The sequence below is a fragment of the Rattus norvegicus genome, chromosome 18 (assembly GCF_036323735.1).
Source record: "Rattus norvegicus strain BN/NHsdMcwi chromosome 18, GRCr8, whole genome shotgun sequence".
Lineage (NCBI taxonomy): Eukaryota > Metazoa > Chordata > Mammalia > Rodentia > Muridae > Rattus > Rattus norvegicus.
In genome coordinates this window covers 72,218,457-72,239,144 of record NC_086036.1, presented here as the reverse complement: position 1 = coordinate 72,239,144, position 20,688 = coordinate 72,218,457, and the positions used below count along the sequence as shown (strand labels likewise).

The 20,688-nt window shown below is 46.8% G+C and overlaps 1 long non-coding RNA gene across 1 annotated transcript; it reads right to left on the bottom strand.

Annotated features, from left to right (window-relative positions):
* Window positions 1-2,832: 2,832 nt before the first annotated feature.
* On the bottom strand, window positions 2,833-20,083 carry LOC102549578 (uncharacterized). The gene is made up of 4 exons (XR_361499.5): window positions 19,867-20,083; window positions 14,814-14,886; window positions 7,268-7,359; window positions 2,833-3,845 (listed from the first exon to the last, which is right to left on the bottom strand). It is a non-coding gene; the product is annotated as an uncharacterized LOC102549578 (long non-coding RNA).
* Between the last annotated feature and the right edge of the window lie 605 nt (window positions 20,084-20,688).

Genomic DNA, 20,688 nt, shown 5'->3' with positions numbered 1-20,688 from the left:
GGACGGGAGGAAAGGAGAGAGAGAGAGTGAGAGAGAGAGAGAGAGAGAGAGAGAGAGAGAGAGAGAGAGAGAGAGAAATGGTGTGAATCTTTTGAAACCTCAAAACCCAGTGACACACCTCCTCCAACAAAGCCACACCCCCTAATCCTTCCCACACAATTCCACCAACTGGGTACCATTCTCATTCAAACTGGGATGGAGCCTGGAGATGTTGGTCTGCTGGGGACAATGTCTGTGGGAGTAATTACAATGTCTCTCTTAGCAGAAGGTTGTGAAGATCTCATTAGAAGTACCAAACACAGCACGACGCTTGGCAGGCAAGAAATGGTTCCTAAATGCATATTGTTGTTACTGTTACTGTTTAGATGATGAATTACTTATTCTGGCTGTTATAAAGAATTGGGGAAAAGGTCAGCCTTGATGAGAATCACAATGAAGAGTGTAATGAGGGAGGCAAGGATCGAAGCAGGAGCTCTGGAGAGTGCAGGCTGTGTGACTGGCCATGTGCTAGTCAGGGATCCTTTTTAGGCCTCCTCTGTAAATAAACACAAAATAAAGTGCTTAAACATAGGGACCTGGCCCAGTGTAGCCTTTGGGTAATGTATCTGAGGGATGGATACACACTAGCAGCTGTGTGCAAGGCTGTAGGGCTTGCAGAATGGTTGCTAACCTCAAAGTTTCAATCTGGTGCACATCACAGAGAAAAGATGGGGGCAGCTTCTGGTCTCATCTTGACTTCTATAGCAAACCCAGAAGGTTTAGGACATTGTCCCCAGCAGACCAAAATCTCCAGGGTCCATCCCAGTTTGAATGAGAATGGCACCCTGCTGGTGGAATTGTTTGGGAAGGATTAGGAGGTGTGGCCTCGCTGAAGGAGGTGTGTCACTGGGGGTGGGCTTTGAGGTTTCAAAAGATTCACACCATCCTCTCTCTCTCTCTCTCTCTCTCTCTCTCTCTCGTTCTCTCTCCTTTCCTCCTGTTCTCCTACTTGTGGATCAAGATGTGAGCTCTCAGCTAGCAGTTCCTGACCCCATACCTTTGCTCCACCATTATAGACTCTAACCCTCTGAAACCGCAAATCCAAATTAAATACTTTCTTTTATAAGTTGCCTTGGTCATGGTATTTTATCACAATAATAGACAAGTAATTAAGACAGATCCCAACAACACAAGATCCCTTTCAACCACAGAAGAACCAAATGTTTAGGAAGACCAGGTGGTAGATAATGAATTTAAATTCAATCCCAGTCCTCCAAGACTTCTGATCTGTGACCCTCAACCACAGATCCTCTCCACACACATGCAAACATTCACACATGCACACACATGCATACACATGCAAAATCTACAGACACACATATGCACACACACACACACACACACACACACACACCCTTAGAACAAGAATGGGAAACACCCAGAGAAGTAAGGGATAGAGTGAGAGCCTAGCACAATATACAGCTATACAGTCACAATCCCCAGAATGAACACAGAGCACAAGCAATCTGAGACAGAAAAAAAACAGCTGAGGCTTTTCCTGAATTAGTGCAAGAGCTAGAGCCATGTAGTAGAACTGATGAGTGTTAAATAAAGGCAGTTTTCTTTTCTTTTCTTTTTTTCGGAGCTGGGGACCGAACCCAGGGCCTTGCGCTTGCTAGGCAAGCGCTCTACCACTGAGCTAAATCCCCAACCCCTAAATAAAGGTAGTTTCTAAGAAAGATTCCCCCTATTTCCAGAGACCATCCCATAGACGGAGCAAAACATGTCACTCAGAAAGACTGCAGCTACCATTTGGTGGCTCGATTAGAGTTAAGTCTGCCATTGTAGAGCCCCAAGTGAATTACCAAAGGCAGAGTCTGAGATGGTCAGTGGGTAGGCAGCTTGTGAACAGTGCACCCTCATCCCTATGGTTAGGTCAGAAGGGCAGATTCGGAGAAAGTGTGTAGACCCTCCATTGGCTTGGCCCAAGGTAGCCCAGAAAATCAACCAATCAGAACAGAGATTATGCCAGTCTTTGTCCAGTTTCTTCCTTCCTATTAAGAATCGTACACAAGGGGCTGGGGATTTAGCTCAGTGGTAGAGCGCTTACCTAGGAAGCGCAAGGCCCTGGGTTCGGTCCCCAGCTCCAAAAAAAAGAATCAAAAAAAAAAAAAAAGAATCGTAGACAAAGGAGTTTGAAGGCTCTTTCTATGTTTAGAAATTCCTCCCATGCTCCTGAGTTTCTTCCATTTAATTTCTCACTTTCTGTTGGTGGTGGTGATTACGGTCTCACTATATATCGCCCTGGATGACCTGAAACTTACTATGTAGACGAAGTCAGCCTCAGTGGTGCAGAGATCCGCTTGTTGCATCTCCAAAGCTGGGATCAGAGACATGCACCACCGTGACTGGCTATGTCTGTAATTCATAATCCAACTTATTTGCTTACCACCGTGCACACTCCAAGGGGAGTCTGTGTCATTTATTGTACCTGGCATGAGACCATGAACTCAAATGCACTGTTCCAGATCATAGATGACCTTGTCAGGCATTTTAGACCCTTAGATCAAGCACAGCCAGGCTCTGAAAGGTCCTGTCACACTCAAACCCTCATTATGGCATATCCTTGGGGACAGACAGCAGGACAGTGGAAACAGGATGTGATCATACATGACCTTAAAATGTAATACAGGAACCATATCAGCAAGGACTTAGAGTCCAGAGAAACTAGCTGGAGACACCAAGACAGAACACAGAACGTTTCATACATCTCCAGTCACATTTGTCTTCCTCTCTTCTCCACTCCCAGCAAAAAACAAACAAACAAACAAACAAACAAACAAACAAACAAAAAACCCTCAATAAGCTGTGTTTTGAGCCTTCATCATAGAATACAGAATATGCACCCCCATGGGTTTCCTGTGCATTTCCCATATGTTGGGTGTTATCCAAGGCAGTTTGAGTCTCAAGATCAACAGGTAAAGGAAAACTTTCTTGTGCTTTGCACGAGACAGTGTCTTGGAATTAGATTTCTTCTCTAACTCCTTCCGAGGCTTCAGACTCCGAAGTTTAATATTAACCTTCTTGTGTCTCTCAGAAATGGACCCAAATCCCTAAATTCTGACAATGCGGAAGACCTCAGGGCTGCCAGCTTCCCTTGGTCTCTAATCCTAGGCATGAATAGTTGGGTCCAACTGACCAGACGCTCACCCCCTACCCCCACTTCTATCCGTTGTGAGATGAGACAATGGCTCCTAACACAACCCTGTGCTTTGGAGACATCTCAACGTTACAGAGCTGGCAACTGTACATAGACAGAAGGTAGACCTGGGCAGTCCAGGGGACAGTCACTACTGCTACTGCCCATGCTAAGGAAAGCAAGAGCTCAGTGTGGGATGGTGACGATGTTTTAAATGAATTGCTGTGCCTCTGTGAACATAGCAAAATGATAATGTTGCACTTTAAATGGTTAGGTTGTATGGTATGTAAATTATCTTCCAGGAAATCAGCTTTTAGAAAGTGTCAAATCCCATTCCTTAATCTGAAGAAGACTGGGCCATCAGTGGTTTTCTTTATAATTCATGGTTTCTACTGTTTTCTATATTTTGTCCCACTTGTCTTATCTCTAACCTGGCTCCCTCCTTTTCTGCCCCATCCCCCTCTCCCGCTTTCTCCTTTTCTTCTCTCCTCCCCATTCTCCCCCTCCCTTCCTCCTCTCCCTCTTGCTCCTTCCCCTGCTTTTGGAACCCAGCCTCTAGGTTACGGAAAAGCTCAGGCCTCAGGTGGAGGACACACGTGGGCTTCAGCCAACCACGGAATGAGGAGCCTCCAACAAGACTTCATCATCAGCCTTCGATCTCCCCCAGCTGTCAAGAGAAAAAGGCATATCGTCCCCTTAGTCCTTTTGAAAATGCATTTTGCCGAGACATTAGCTATCTGTGCTGCATAACAAATACCCCTTTTCTTACAGCCTTTGTAGGTGAGGACCATGTATAAGACAGCTGGGGTTTGGATCAGGGCCTTTCTCAGGCTGATCGTGTTGACTAGATATCTCACCTTCTCAAGGCACGCGGAAGGGCTGTCTCCCAAGCTCCCACCTATAGCTGCTAAGACACCTCCTTTCCCTAAGGAAAATAAATACGCTGAGTTCTAGCTTTCAGCTCCTTGCCACTTGGGCATCTCTCACAGGACAGCCTACAACAGGGTAGTGAGGTAAGCAATACTGAGGCAGGAATACGAGTAGCTTAGTTTAGGGCCCCATTAGGTTTGGGTAAGTCACCTACAGCCTTTGTAACCGTGTAGTTGGCAACATAGTTTCTTCCCCTGCTGGCACTATAAACATCAACCCCTCTCCAACCAGTGAACCTGGCACTGCAGAGCCCCCTCAAATCCCCAGTCAGTACTAAGCTACACGCATTCCCATCTTTGAACAATGGGATGAGTTTTCCCATCTCTAGTAACAATCAAATTTAGACAGTTTATATTCAGGTATGCTCCCGATGTGTCTGAATAGGAGAAATAGAAGGGCCAGCCCAGCCTGAACCAGTTTGGGGTGCAGTCTTAGTAGGGCAAACTGCATCTTCTGGGAACGTTTTAGGGAGACGTCCCTGCTTACCATCACATGCTTATGTGTGAGTAACTAATGCATTAAACAGATGCATTGTAGGAAAGGAGAAATCTACCAACCAAAATAGAGAACGGGTTACACCATTCCCCTTAATAACCAACCCCTTCTCTTGAATCCCATACAAGGATGTCCCACATGCTAATGGAGAGGTCCTCTCCTGTGGGCTGCTCTTGACAATGTCTCCCTCTGCACCCCCATGCTGTCGCTTTGATCTAAATGAAGCTACCTTGTCTCTTCAGCAAATCTGTGTCTTTGTTTTCAATCAATTACTTGGATAAGAGGCTAAGAACCTAGAAACGTCCAGCCCAGACACCAAGCACCAGCATAGAAGCGACAACACAAGCCCAATCTCTGATAAAGTAACGGAAAGGTAGACAGTCCATCACTCTCTGCTCTGCATTCGTTGGGAGCAAGTGGCGAAGTGCAGCCCCACACAGGGGGAAGGAGTTGGGAACAGCACTGGGCACAGTAGAAGCCTTGTTCTGTCATCTCAATCAGAAGTTTGGGTATCAGACGGCAGAGTAGGGGAAGAGCTAGGGAAGAAAACTATCTGTAGCATATTTGTTGTGTGCTAGAATCACTTTACAGATAATAAAATGGAGGCTTAGAGAGGGTCACCGAAGCTGAGCCAAATGGGGATCGACAACCGTGTCAGGCTCCGTGACCCCTGACCTTTGCACTTTGCCACTCTACTTCCCGGGCTCTACAGAGAGCCTTCTGAATATGGAAGAGTGTTTTAACTGTGTGGCTGCCAGCATGTGAGCCTGTGTACACAAGTGTGCTGGTGCCTTAGGGAGCCAGATGTGTCAGTGCCCTAGAATTGGAGTTGTAGACAGTTGTGAGCCACTGTGTGGGTGCTGGGAACCGAACCCTGGTCCTCTGCAAAAGCAGCAAGTGCTGTTAATCATGGAGCTATCTCTCCGGTCCCTCAAATTGTGTTTTAAAGATGACTTCATCTCCCACCCCTATTAAGAAGCCAGGGGCTACTTCAAGTCACTCCCTACACACAGCCCCTCAGATCTGAGTTATGAAAGATTTTCCTCTTAATGCAATTTTGTATTTTATGAAGCTGGCGGGGCCAGTGGACCAGGTTTAGCTGGATTTTCTTCCATAAAAACAAGCTTTCAGGAATACTATTGCTGGCCCACAGTGAGGACATAGATTCCAGGAAGCTGGTTTCGAATGCTCAAAAAAGCACCTAGGCAGCCATTCGCTGAGGTAGAGGGGAAGCTAAGAGCTAACTGAGCCTGCTGCTGCTTCAAGTCCACCCACCCTGCAGGGGAAACTCAGACTGGACACACACACACACACACACATAAATACAAGCACATCCATATACACAAACACACACACACACATACCCAGACACACAAACACACATACACACACACATACCCAGACACACATACACACACATACACACATACACAGACACACACAGACACACTCCCACATATATACAAATACACACATAAACACGCACACACAAAAACACACAAACACACACACATACACACACAAATACACTCATATACACACAAATACACACATAAATACACACACACACACACACACACACACACACAAATGGAGTCTGTCTTTCTGTGTTGTCGACTACCCCTGAGCCTGCCTTGGAGTGTGGTTGATGCACTCAGCAGAGACGTCTCCAGTCCTCCTCGTCCGTATCAACTGCACATGGCTTCTTGGTTAGGGTGGGACTTTGTGTGCACTTCCCCTTCTCTGTGCTGGAATTTTTGTCTGACTTGAACCGTGTAGTCCTGTGTGTGCTGCCAGTCTCTTGAGTTCACTTGTGTATTAGCTCTGCTGTGTCTGGAAAATGGTGTTTCCATGGAAGCATTCACCATCTCTGGCTCTCACAGTCTTCCTTCTCCCTCTCTCCTCCTCTCCCTTCCTCCTCCTCTTCCTCTTCCTCCTCCTCCCCCTCCTCCTCCTCTCCCTTCCTCCTCCTCTTCCTCTTCCTCCTCCTCCTTCCCCTCTCTCCTCCCCCTCTCCCCTCCTCCTCTCTCCTCCTCCTCCTCCTCCTCTTCCTCCTCCTCCTCCTCCCCCACTTCTGCATAGATCCCTGAGCCTTGAAGGGAGGAATGTGATAAAGACATCATATTTAGGACTGAGCGCTCCAAAGTCTCTCACTCTCTGAACACTGTCCAGGAATAGCAACTTCTTAATTGGGCTGAATGATATATTCCTATTTAATTATTAATATGATTGGAATTAGGTCTACCATTTAATCATTTAGCCTCCACCTGACAATTCCAACTTTGCTGTTGTTCTGGTTTGATCCAGTTTGAGGATTTTTTTTTTTCTCTTCTCATTTTTCTTCCCCCTTTGCACGGTTTGAGCACATTTTAGAATCCCATTTTAATAGATATGGTGCCCTTTCAACTTGAACTGTTTGCATTATTTTTAGAGGCTGCTTCAGGGATCACAGTTAGACACTGGGTTCTCCGGATGTTACCATCCCTTTGTATATAACACAGACATTTTACAACACTGCGGTTGCATTTACTCCCTTCTGCTAAGCCACCCAGAGCCCTCTGCCTGTCACTGTGGTTATATGCACGGCATTCTTCTGGTTTTTGATGGACACAAAACCCACTGCAGCAAACATCCTGGTGGAAGCCTTGCTGTGGTGTCACCTACCTGGAGAACATGGGTAGTGTGAGTTTGTGTCGCACCTTTGAAGCATTGCTTTCGGCCTTGGTGGTTTTGCAAAGCAGCCTTTGGACTTGATCCTGTGAGAGAGACCAATGACAAAGAGTGTTACACTTTCATTTGTCGGATGGCTTTCCCTGTAGAGAGGATGAGTAGACTGAAACTATTTCATGCTCAACACTAGAGTTGAACAAATAAGTAACTAAATTACAAAAGAGTCAAATTTCTTACAGCTGGAGACGGAAGTTACAAATAGGCATGGGGAAGGGAGAGAGAGGGTGAGGGAGAGGCAGCACAGGAGTTAGAAGCATGGCTGCTCTTCCAGAGGACCCAGATTCAGTTCCCAGCACCCACATGGCAGCTCACAATCATCTGTAGCTCCAGATCCTGGGGATTTGTACTGCTTGGTTGTGTTTGTCAGCTTGACACAGCTGGAGTTATCAGAGCGAACCAGCTTCCCTTGAGGAAATGCCTCCATGATCCAGCTGTAAGGTATTTTCTCTATTAGTGATCAAGGGGGGAGGACCCAACCCACTGTGGGCAGTGCCATCCCTGGGCTGGTGGTCCTGGGTTCTATAAGGGAAGCAAGCCAGTGAGCAGGACCCCTCCATGGCCTCTGCATCAGCTCCTGCCTCCAAGTTCCTGCCCCATGTGAGTTCCTGTCCTGACTTCCTTTGGTGGTGAACAGCAATGCAGAAGTGTGAGCTGAATAAACCCTTTCCTCCCCAACTTGCTTCTTGGTCATGATGTTTTGTGCAGGAAAAGAAGTCCTAAGACGGGATTTAACATCCTTTCTCACTTTCTTGGACAATGCATGCTGTGGTGTGCACACACAGGCAAATCACCAATACAGATAAAATAAAAATAAGTAAGTCTTCAAAAGCATAAACAAATGCAAGGCTGGGTTAGCCCTGTTGGCTGGATTAGTACTGCAGACAGCAACATAAACTCATTTATTATCATTATTTATCATAAACTCATTTATTAGTATCATAACGGGGACAAGCCAGAGCAATGGTAGGTGGCAGGTTCACGTGCCTACGTCCATCCATCTTTAGCTCTGGCTGCTGAGAGGATTTGGATCAGTGACAAGAGCAGTGACCTACCAGTCCCACCAGTGGCCCGTTCTCAGTTTCTAAAAAGTGTGTGTGTGTGTGTGTGTGAGAGAGAGAGAGAGAGAGAGAGAGAGAGAGAGAGAGAGAGAGAACATGTCAAAGGTTATGTACCACCCTGAAAGTGATCCTAGAATAATTGTATTGAATTATACCCCAAGGAATAAAATAAATGGCTACTGGTCCATTCTGATACAAGTAAATAATTGATTAAATAAGATAAGGGTTTAGAAATATTAGGATATTAGGAGGAAAATATCAAGGAACAATTATGTTCTATAATAGTACCCTCTGAATTAAGATGTTTTCATCCTGGCAAGGGGCTTGTTAAGACTCCAGAAGCTCCAACTTGAGGCATTCTATCCTAGAAGGAAGCTCCCTTAAGACTCAGGAGGCAAACAACTCACAAATCTCAGGGAGCCCCTGAAACATAAAAAATTCACAAAACCCTTCACTTCCAAAGTTATGCAAGCTGTAAAGGCCACTAGGAAACAGGACACTCTCCATCATGCCCATCCGTCTGCAAGTCATACACATCTATCTGTAAGTCATGCAGACAGCCCCAGGGCTTCAGCTTTCCTGAGTCATTGCCCATGATATTGTGGACTCTTTCATAACACAGCTGCTTCGACTCATCCATACTCTTTTACCCATAATCCTATAAATAAGCACAATTGGTTCACCAAATTTGACTCTGGTAGATTGTGGATTTGGGGCGGGGGGGGGGGGTCTGCTGGTGATACTCTATCTGGGGTAAGTAAATGTTCACATCCCCCGCCCCCAGCAAAAGCCACCCAACCAATGTGCCATTGCTTCCAATGTTCTCAGTAAAACTGTATTGAATTATCGTGCCTCATTCAAGAGCCCCAGAAGACCACCAAAGAGCCAACCGTGATGCATTCCCACTAGGGTATATTTATCTCAAGCTCAGGCTTGGGCCACACACGTCTCTGATGTTTTATAGGTTTTATAGGAAATAGTAAGCAAGTGGGGAGGGGGTTTTCTAGCGTGATACACATCTTATTGAGAGGGGCCATTATGGAATTTTTGTTGCCCTTAAGAATAATTAGCTGGTGCTGGGAGCCAAAAACATAAACTTAATTTCTGCTTTCCTCCTGATTGGTGGTTGTTAGAAAGTGAAGTAGCAGGGGTGGGCTTGTGGTCTGAAGGCACAGGTGTGTTGGAAAGTAGCCTGGAAACTGGTCCTAGAGAGTTCAACCTTAGGCCAGGTCCTTTATAATGGAGTCTGAACCCAAGATGTGGCCTCTCAATCCCAAAGAATAAAACGAACATACAGTGGTCCACACCGAGGCAACCAACGATGAAACCAATACCTGGGAACGACGGAGCCCTCTTCCTCTATAAGACCTCCAACTAATAAACGCAGAACAAATGGAGGAACTGAGGCACCATTACCTTATCACTGTGGGCAGGATCCAGCAATGGACGCTGAAACTAGTGGCAAAGGTTTAAGGAAAAACAGGCAGTAGTTTCAAAACATCTTCCTCAAAATATTTACTAATTTCCATGGCGGGTCGAATTCACAAACTCTGACACATCCCTCTCCAGGGTTGCATTTTAATTCCCCTCCCTTTGGATGTGTGTTAGATTTAGAGAACCTGTTTAACAATAGCATTAAGAGGTGAATACACTGATGGCCTACAGGAGAAACTTAACTGACACCATCTTCAGCAAGGGAAGGAAGATAAGATCTCCAGGATTAAGATATAATGACATCATGTGCCCTTGGATGAGAACAACACCTCGGTTCTCTCCTCTCCTTCACCAAAGCCTGTAATCTTGGTCTAATCATGGTGAAGCATCAGAAAAACCCAAATTGAAGATCATCCTACCAAACAGCCAAGCAAGACGTGATGGCTAATTGTGGCTGTCAACACGGCTAGACTCAGAAACACCAGTGAGACATTCCTCCGGGCATATCTGTGAGGCATTGCCAGAGAAGTGAGGAGAAGACAGGGAGAGGCCAAGGAACATCACTGTTTGGAAGGGACCGAGGGGCCGAGGAAAACACAAAGATTGGTGCAGCACGGTGACCTGGGTTAGATCCTGGAACACAAAGCAAATGTTGGCATGAGGTGGGTGGCTATCTAAGGGGATCTGTTAACTTCATTCATGGAACAAGCCAGGGCTTGGATGACAGGGAGAAGCACTAAAGTAACAAAGGGAGACAACCCACAAGCTGCAAGCATAGCACACCAAAGGGCAGGAGCAGGGAAGGAGGAGGAGGAGGAAGAAGAGGAGGAGGAGGAGGAAGAAGAGGGGAGGAGGAGGAGAGGAGGAGGAGGAGGAAGAGGAGGAAGAGGAGGAGGAGGAGAGAGAGAGAGAGAGAGAGAGAGAGAGAGAGAGAGAGAGAAAGGAAAGAAAGAAAGAAAGAAAGAAAGAAAGAAAGAAAGAAAGAAAGAAAGAAAGAAAATGACACAGTTGATTAATGGTAGACAAACTGCTCCCATAAAGATGGGAAGACCCCCCAGGGCTGGGAATCTGCCCATGGACTCTGCACTGGACATTTTATAGGATCCCAGGGCCTTTCTCTTCCCAGACTCCCTTATTGGTCCCACCCAGGGTATCCTCCTTGGGCATACCATTTTCCTCCCACAGGGGGCTTTTCTTCCAGGTAGGCATCGACAATTGGAACAATCATGCAGGGCACAAGAAGTAGCCCCTCTTAAAGGGGACTTCCTTGCTTCCCTAATCAGTCTAAGGTCCCTTGACCCGCCCCCCTTCGGAAAAATCTAAATTAGGTCTTTGCCATTTTTAATCCATACTGGATTGGGTTGGTTAGATCATTAGGTATATTAGTCTCTCTCTCCAGATCATGGCACCATGACCCTGTAGGTTACTGGCATTCAGGGAAGCCAGGTGACGGATGCAGACAAACTCCCTGTGCTCCATAGCAACTCCTCCACAGACAGAAATTATTTCAGAGTAAAAAGTTGTCCTCATCTTCCCATCAAGAGGACATAAGAAGACCTGTCTCTTTGTCCCCTCACCAACACTAGAGATTGTCAGCCTTTGAGTCTCTGCTAGTTGGATGGGTAAACTATATCTGGCTTTTCTGACACCTACTTCATCATTGTGGGAGAATGATGAAGCATTTTTTTTCAGGTGCACTGTATCTATTTACATTCTCTCTCTCCCTCTCCCCCTCACCCCCTCTCTCTGTATGTGTATGTGCGTGTAGCCTATTCAATATATTACCCTTCATTTCTTCAACATCCCTGTTCAATAATTATTCTGCTCATTGCACAGCTGTAAAAACTGAGGCTGAGTAGGGTGAGAAACTCACCCCAAAACACCCTAGCCGCACATATTTCAGGGAGCCTGAGTCAAGGTCCACTCAACTCCAAGGCCCATGACCCTCTAGTATCCTGGATACGCTGGGTCTTCCTCCCTGCTTCCCACTGCCTCCCGGGATAAAGCCCAACGAAATGCTAAATGTCCTTGAGGCGATCTGGTGGCTCTGACTTAAAATGAGAAGGTGGGCCGAAAGACATATTTGGTCACCAGGAGAGGACTAGAATCCATATCTATTGGCTCCCAGCCATGCAAGCCCTGGCAGTCAGGAGTCTCGGCCAGAGGGGTCACGTGTCTGTCCTCACATGCATGGAAAGTTTTAGCTGTGATATTTGCAACCTCCCATTACTTCATCCAGCAGCAGTGGAACTATGCCCTTTATTTTGTTTCTCTACAATAAAAGTTTTCCACTTCAGGTCAAGTGTTGAATTGAAAGTTTTAACAAAGACCTTCATTAAACCCCAATCATATGGAAACAATGGCTGGAGAGATGGCTCTGTGGTTAAAAGCTTTGGCCGCTCTTCCAAGTTCGATTGCCAGCACCCATGTGGCAGCTCGCAGCTGGCTGTAAGTCCAGGCACACACTGGTGCACAAGCAACACGTCCATACACACAGAATGACATAAAAATTGTTTTTAAATATTTTATGAAAGAAATGGATGTTACAGATTCCTTCTCTTCACGGTCATCTAATACCTCCCATCTTGGGATCCAAACTGAAGGTCATCTGACATGGGAGAGTTTCCATCTTCAAGGTGCTGGCCCTTGCCAAGACCTTCCGCAGCCTCTGTTCTTGCATTGCCAGGTGGAGTGTGGCGTTTGTCTAAGTCTTCGTGCTGAATGCACCTCATCTTCCCACTAGGACGTGAAACTTTCTAGTCATCAAAACGGTGACTTCACTCCAAAATTTAACAGGTTACTCTCAACGCCACCAGACTGGTGCATTCTAGCCACACCAGTAAGAATGACAAGGACACCATGATTTACTGCAGGCTGGGTGGATACCAGATACTACTCGCTACTTTGTATGCACACTTCGTCTTTGGACAGCGGACAGCAGCAGCATCCTATTGCGAATGGGATGCTGGGCACGGGCAGCTATGTTCATTCACCCAACATCACACAACCAGGACATGGGAAGAGTCAGGGAGTCTGGCTTCAGAGCCCACACGCTCAATGATGCCCGGTCTGTGGGCATCTTTATTGAATTACTGCTTTGAGACGCTAGGAAAAACCCATTCGGAGAATACTTTGAATCATCAAAAGCAAAAGCCATAAATGTCACAGGAAGCAATATCCAGAAGAGATTTCTCTCAGGCAAACCACTCTACAGCCTTGATTCCCAGACTTCGGTCATCCGCCAGCCACTCCTCAGCCTTGTTATATTGTTTCAGATAAAGCCTATTCTCTTAGTCACTTAATATCTTTTAAATGGGCTCAATTGTTTCTGCTTAAGCAGATTATCTATAAAGGAAAGTGACCTCATGTCACTGTTGTAAATGGAAGGGCAGTAGCATTTACTCTAAGTAAATGGGAACCTAAAAATAAATACTATGGAAATGAGACAACACCAATAAATTATAGTCAGATGCTCTAGCCTGCCAAAGCACTGAGGTTTGCTAAATCCAAGCCTCTCTTTGCTAAGATGGGAGGTTTAGCAAGCCTTGGGAGAGGTAGTTGTGACAGATGTATAAAGATAATCAGAAGTACAAGAAGGGGGAAGAAACGGGTTCCTGTGAATTTAAGCTTTGGGGACAGAAACATCCATGTCCTGGCCCATCACTTAAGGAAGTCCGAGCAGGGAGTCAAGTAAGGAGCCTGAGGACAGGAGAGTCAATGCAGAGGCCATGAGGGAATGCTGCTTACGGGCTTGCTCCTGTGGCTTGCTCAGCTTGCTTTCTTATAGAACACAGGACCACCAGCCCAGGGGTGTCCTCACCCACAACAAGATAGGTTCCCCCCCCCACATCAATCATTAATCAAGAAAGTGTCCCACAGGCTTCTCTAGAGGCCAATCTTGTGGAGGTAGTTCCTCTGTGAATATTCTCTCTTCCTGAATGACTCTATCTCCTGTCAAGTTGACATAAAACTGCCCAACAAAGCAAATAAAAGAAGAAAAGTGTTGCGGGAATTACTAAAGAAGAGGGAAACGGCTAGGTGAAAGTGATCTGTGGTTTGAAGGTTCCCTTCATGACACCCTGGTGTTTCACAATTACTTCAGCTATCACATAGGTCTACCCAAGCCTGGGTCTTCAGTAGTCCCCAACCCCTGCTCTGAAGTCAGCCTTCACCTCATGGCTACTCTGGACACCACTCCTTTAGAGATGAGGAAAGCTTTTCTCTTTCCCATGGTAGAGACATTTAATTCTCATGTCCCTGAAGGCTGCCTTCTGGATCCAAGGCTTATAAGCTCTCCAGCCAAGGGGGCTGTGGTGCAGCATGGTACAGCATGGGGGAAAGCACTGTTCATGGGCTCATTTGTCTGCCCTGCACCAGGGATTTAACAGTGCACTCTGTGCCTTTTCCTTGTGGAAGCCAATGCTGCAAGCCAAGAACCTCTGGCCACAACCTCACAGCCCTGGATTCTGCATGAGTGCAGCTATAAGGATCCTGACGTGTCAGGAATTTAAGATCTGAACAGGAAGGTGGGCCACGCCATCATGAAGGCACACAAAAGCCAGTTCGGCAGTCAAGGATGGCCCTGGCAAGGCTCAGCAAGTTGGAGATGGAATCTCCCAGGTCAAGAGTCCTTGCAGTGTAGTCTGTAGCAAGAAGGCCTGTGTGCTTCTTCCTCCAACAGTATCACTCCTGCTTTTGATAATTCTAAGTATTTTTAGTTTGTTTTCAACTTTTAAATGATTGACTTTTTATGCGCACTGCTGTTTTGCCTGCAGAGGGGTCTGTGTGAGGGTGTCGGAGCCCCTGGGACTGGAGTTACAGCCCATTGGGAGCTGCCATGTGAGTGCTGGGAGTTGAACCTAGTTCCCCTGGAAGAGCAGTCAGTGCTCTTAACCCCTGAGCCATCTCTCCAGCTCCTAGAGGTAGAGGCTTGACACCTCAAAGATGAGTCACAGATGGTGGACTATGGCTTGACTGTGAACACTTACCGGTAGTTTCTCATACTTAGGTCTAAGTTGCCAGATAAGCTTTCAGGAAGAGACTGGGTGCTGAGGGCTTGACCTGTAGGTGAACGAATTCCATGGTAAGCATTATTAGGTTAGGAGTAAGAGGTCGAAGGATGCCAGTCACCGGGGCCATGTTGTTGGGGCTCTACCTTGCCTCCACCCCTTACCGTATACCCCTTTCTCTGCTTCTAGGCTTTCATCATGTGCGCTGCTGTGCTCCAACATGCTATTCCCAACCACGATGGACTGAGCCCCCTGAAACCATGGGCTAAACAAATAATTCTCACTGAGTTGTTCCCTGGGTGTTTTGGTCACATTGACACAAAAGTAAGTGGCTTTATCACTGAGAGTCGGGTGGGGGTTGGAGGAGGCAGACTCCTGGTGCAGTGGGCAGACAGGAGACCTGGCCAAGAAGATGCCCTTTTCAAAGTCAAAGACATCCTTTTTAAAAAGTTCCAACTTGGGGGGCTGGAGAGATGGCTCAGTGGTTAAGAGCACTGGCCATACTTCCAGAGGTCATGAGTTCAAATCCCAGCAACCACATGGTGGCTCACAACCATCTCTAAAGAGATCTGATGCCCTCTTCTGGTGTGTCTGAAGACAGCTACAGTGTACATACATAAATAAATCTTTTCTTTTTTTAATTTCCGATTTTGAATACTTCCTTTTACAAAGTTCTTTGCCAGCTAAACTGTACAAGTTCTTAAGAATCTGCATACATTTCCTTCGTTTCCCCCAAGACACAGATCAAAGAATCAAATGAATCAAATGGTCAAAGAATGTGATGAGCCCTACCGGAGGGATGCTGGCATTCGAAACAGCCCACCCAGACACATACAGAAGGAAAACCGGCACTCTAGATAGGATCTGAGTTTAGGTTCTAATTTATGTGTTGCATCTGCCTATCTGCATGTCTCACATACAGACTTCAGAGGTCAACTTGTGGAATTTGGTTCTTTGCTCCACCATGTTGCTCAAGGGATCAAACTTGGGTCCCTGGGCTGGAAAGCGAATGGATGCCTTTACCAGCCTGAACTATCTTGCCAGCCCTACTTAGGATTTTTCAAAGCACCCAAACAGTGGAAGAAGCCACCCTACCTTTGCTTCTACCGTCTTGCTGACCTCTGACCTCCTTCAGGGTTGGAAAGAGCTAGATCCCCCCACCCTGACTCCTAGTCGCCTTACTACTGGTCAGAGTGCTGCCCACAGAACAGTACATGGTTTGCCAAGGCCACAGAGAGATGGAGATTGGGCTGTGTCCCGGATCTCCTGATGCCTGTCCTCTGTCCTTCCTCTGTCTACACACAGATTTCAACCATACTTGGGACCCTTCTGTATGGGTGCATCTGGACTGCATCACGAGTTCCCAGAGAAAGGCTTTCAGGACCATCCACACCCAAGGAAGTAAGGGACATAAATTAAGCGGCCAAACATGCCAGACTTGTTCTAATTACCCAGACGACTGGCAGTCTGAAGGCTGCAGGCTGTATGGCGGGATCACGGTGTGAGTCCAACTCCTTCTACGATCGCTGAGAAGTGATAAGTGAACTAACTGTTGCTTTTCCCAAGCACCATCTAGATAAAGTTCAGGGGTAGACCACCCAGAAGGCGCCTGTGTCTTGCCGCACTCCACAGAACACGCTCACCCGGTGTTATTCCCAGTCTGCGAGGAAGTGCTGACTCACACAGAGAACATGCCCACGAAGGTGGTGTGAACAGAGAAACTGGTAGGTTAGCCTTACGTTCTCAGGGGCTGGATGTCCACGGCTCTCAAGGCCTCAGCCTCTCAGTCATAAAGTGCTAGTTTAGAGCCAGTGTGTTGCCTGCTACAGCCGCTACAACGAAGGAGATTGGGAGCCTTAAACAGCAAAAACACAGTCATCTCAGCTCTGGAGTGCTTTAAATCCAAGATCAAGATGTCTGTCAGCAGGGTGACAGTTCATCCCAAGTCTCTTCTCTTCTCTTCTCTTCTCTTCTCTTCTCTTCTCTTCTCTTCTCTTCTCTTCTCTTCTCTTCCCTTCCCTTCCCTTCCCTTCCCTTCCCTTCTCCTCCTCCCTCCTCTTTCTCTCTCTGTGTCTGTCTCTCTGTCTGTCTCTGTCTCTCTCTGTCTCTGTCTCTCTGTGTCTGTCTCTCTGTCTGTCTCTTTCTCTGTGTGTGTCTGTCTCTCTCTGTCTCTGTCTCTCTGTCTGTCTCTTTCTCTGTGTGTGTCTGTCTCTCTCTGTCTCTGTCTCTCTGTCTCTCTGTCTGTCTCTGTCTCCCTCCCTCTCGGTTTGCTGGTAATCTCAGCACTCTTGACTGGCATACCCAGCACCCTATCTCTGCCTCTATCTCTGCTTGCATCATCATACCATGTCCCCCAGCACATGTGTCTGGGTCCCAGTCCCCCCCCCTTTTTTTTTTTGTAAAGACACTGGTCACTTTGGCTTGAGGCACACCAAATGACCTCATATACCAAGTGACCTCATGGCAACTAATTTTATTTTCAGCGGCCTCACCTACAAAGGATACTTCACATTCTAAGGTGAAGCAGGAGAAGCCACCTTACCCTGGGCAATCTCTTCCCATCCCTGTTGACCTCTGACCCCCTTCAAGGTTAGAAAGAGCTGGTGTCCCCACTAGTTTCCTCTTGTTCCCCTTGACAGCACCTCTCCTTGGACTTGGTAGCCTCAGAAATCATAAGCTAAATTCTGTTGTCTAAAGTCTAGGGACTGGAGAGTTGGGGCTGATGCTAAAAGGACTAGCTGCTCTTCCAGGGACCACGGCCCAATTCTCAGCACCCTCAGATGGCTCACAACCATGCCCTAGGTCCAGGGGTTCTGGCACCCCCTTTAGACTCTGCAGGCACTGCACACATGTGGCACCACATATGTGCAAGTAAAACATCCATGCACATAAAATAAAACTTAAAAAATCAATCCAGTCTATAAGATTTTGTTAGAGCGATAAAAAATATATTGAAAGTATCCATACACCTTTTATAGCCACCTTTATTGCATGTTTAAAACTTTATATAATGCCATCCAACCGGATGCTCCTTCTGTGGCTTCTTCCCACTCAATAATTCCTCTTTGAGACATATTCGCGTTGGCATATGTCTACGGTCATTTTAGCTGCTACATTGGACAGGCAGCTAAAATAACATTGTGTGTTTTTTTTTTCTCTTTTCTTTTATTTTGTAGTTGCAGCTGGCCTCGAATGAAGACTGTTTTCCTAACAGGTTTCTTGTTCTCCTCTATAACACAGACCCAGAGTGAGACGCCGGAATGAGAAGAACATCCCCAAGTCTTCTGGCTGCTACTGAAGTGGTTTCTGGGTCTTTCCACTCCCACCCGCATTCCTGTAAGCCCTGCCCCACCAGAGCTGGCTTTTTCAGACCTTTTGCAATTTCACCAAGCTAGCGCGTATGAAATGATATGTGGATGAAATGTCAATTTGCATTTTTTTTCTTTTCGGCAGGGAAGTAAAGCATTCTCTCCTGCCTATATTTAAATGACCTACTCCTTTAGAGATCTCTCCTGGTACGTCTGGATTCAAGGGAAGAGCAGATGTGCTTTGAATTGAGTTGTGCCTCTCGGTAACTCCTATAACTCTCCTGACCCATGGGAAAGAAACTCAGTTACCCAACTCTCTCTGCCAGTTGACCTTGTGGAGGTTGAAGGTTAAAAGGGAAGGGTCTAGTTCCACCCCACTCCACTTGGATGGCTGGAGGCAGACAGTGCCCCTGGTGGTAAACTCTGTCATGGCAAGTGCTAATAAAGTCTAAGAAAATTCAGGGCTTCAGTGGTTAAGATCACTGGCTGCTCTGACAGGTTCAGAACCCGTGTGGTGGCTTCAAACAGTCTATAACTCTAATGGCAGGGGATTCAATACCTTCTCCTGGCTTCCGGAGGTACCAGGAGTACACGTGCACTGACATATATGCAATCAAAGCACCCACACTCATAAAATCATCAACACCATCACCATCATCATCATCATTACTATAATAATAAAAATAAAGAAAATTCACCTTATCTGGGCTCAGTGACACACGACTATAATCCCAGGAATTTGGGGAGCTGAGGCAGGAGAATTACAAATTCAAAGCCAGCCAGAGTTTCTACAAAAAGAAACTCTGAAAAGAGACAGAGATGGAGGAAGGGACGGAGGTGGGGGGAGAGAGAATCAGACAGACAGGGAGAGAAAAAGAGAAGGAAAGAATATCTTAGTCTCGATGTTTTTTAATTGTCTATTTCATGTATGTGAGTACACTGTCGCTATCTTCAGACATGTAAGAGGGCATCAGATCCTATTACAGATGGCTGTGAGCCACCATGTGGTTGCTGGGGATTGAACTCAGGACCTCTGGAAGAGCAATCAGTGCTCTTAACCGCTGAGCCATCTCTCCAGCCCCTAGTTTCAATATTTTAACTTATCTCTTGCTGAAGGGTGACATAGCCCCTGACTAGATAACCCTTCCCAAGCTGGCTTTACCTGGAGAAGCATGGAGTGAAACCTAAAACCAACATCGCCTGGGAACAGCAGGCAGCTCCGGAAGTCATGGCTCCTCAGCCAACCTGAGCTTCACACCAGTCTCCTATCATTGAGGCGGACATAACAAGTGGTATTTTTTTTTTTTTAATTCTCATTTAATAGAAGAAGCAATGCGGTTAGCGGGGATCACTCAACCTTGAGAAACGCAATTGGGTAACTCCCCATGGCTCCTAAGTCAGAGCTCCCGGAGCTGGACATGGGGCTGCAGAAGTGTCCTTCCCCTGAGAGCACGCGGCACCTTCTCATTGGTCCACTCCAAGCTTAGGGCATTGCTAGGGGACAGAATGGGATCTCTTCTTCCTGCAGGCGCACAGCAATATCTCAGACAGAAAAGTATGAAATGGGGGGGGGGGGTGCCTGTCAGAGCACATTGGGGCTGCCAAGACCGCCCCTCATTAAGCTGTGTTCAGGACAGAACAGAATTTGGCTTTGACCACACCCTAAGCAGAGAGCCAAAGCAAACAACAGGACCCCTGCCCCACCCAAGCCCTCACCTCCGTACCTCGGGACTCGGACCTCCCGGGGGAGCTGTCTTTGCAGGAAATGACTTCAGAGCACAAAGGAAGAGCTGTGTGTGTGGATGAGTCTCAGGAAAGCCCTGGTCTCCAGGAAGGAAAAACAGAGACTGGATTTAAACCACAACATTTGGCAACAGGGAGTCTCCATGGCTCCAGGTACCTGACCGCGAGCCAGTGACCTCGGAGCGCAGCGAGAGTGACGTGCAGGAAGAGTGGAAGGGAGGGGGTGTGTACTAGGCTGGATCCAGTCCACTTTTCCCTGGCCATGCTGGGTGGGACGCCTTCTCCAGTCTGGTGGCAGGAACAAAGGCGGAATTGGACCCAAGGGTCCTGTCTTCTTCTACAAAACAAGATCTTGTGGGTGATTTGCCCTATCTGATGCACTCCACCCTAGGCCCAGGACAGAATCATTTCAATACCACTGCCCAAGGCTAGCTTTTAAAACCTCTTTTATAAATGTATACAGAATTTTCATTACACCCCCCCAACCTGCGCTTCGCCCCAACCCCTCCCACGTTTCCCCTCTCTTCTTTTCCGTGGCCCCCTTAACTTGCTACATTGCTGCATATACAAACAAATGAATATATAAATCCAATCTGCTGAGTCTACTTAGTATGACTTAAATGTGTATGGTTTACAGCGCTGACCACTTGGATAATGAGGATAATGAATGAGGGCGCTCATCTCTGGAGACTACAGACTGTCTTGCCCTCAGTAGTCATTAATTGCCTACTTCACTTAGGGGTGGGGCCAAAAGACTAGCATTTTTTTTTCAACTTTTTACTGGTTCTTGTGAATTTCACATC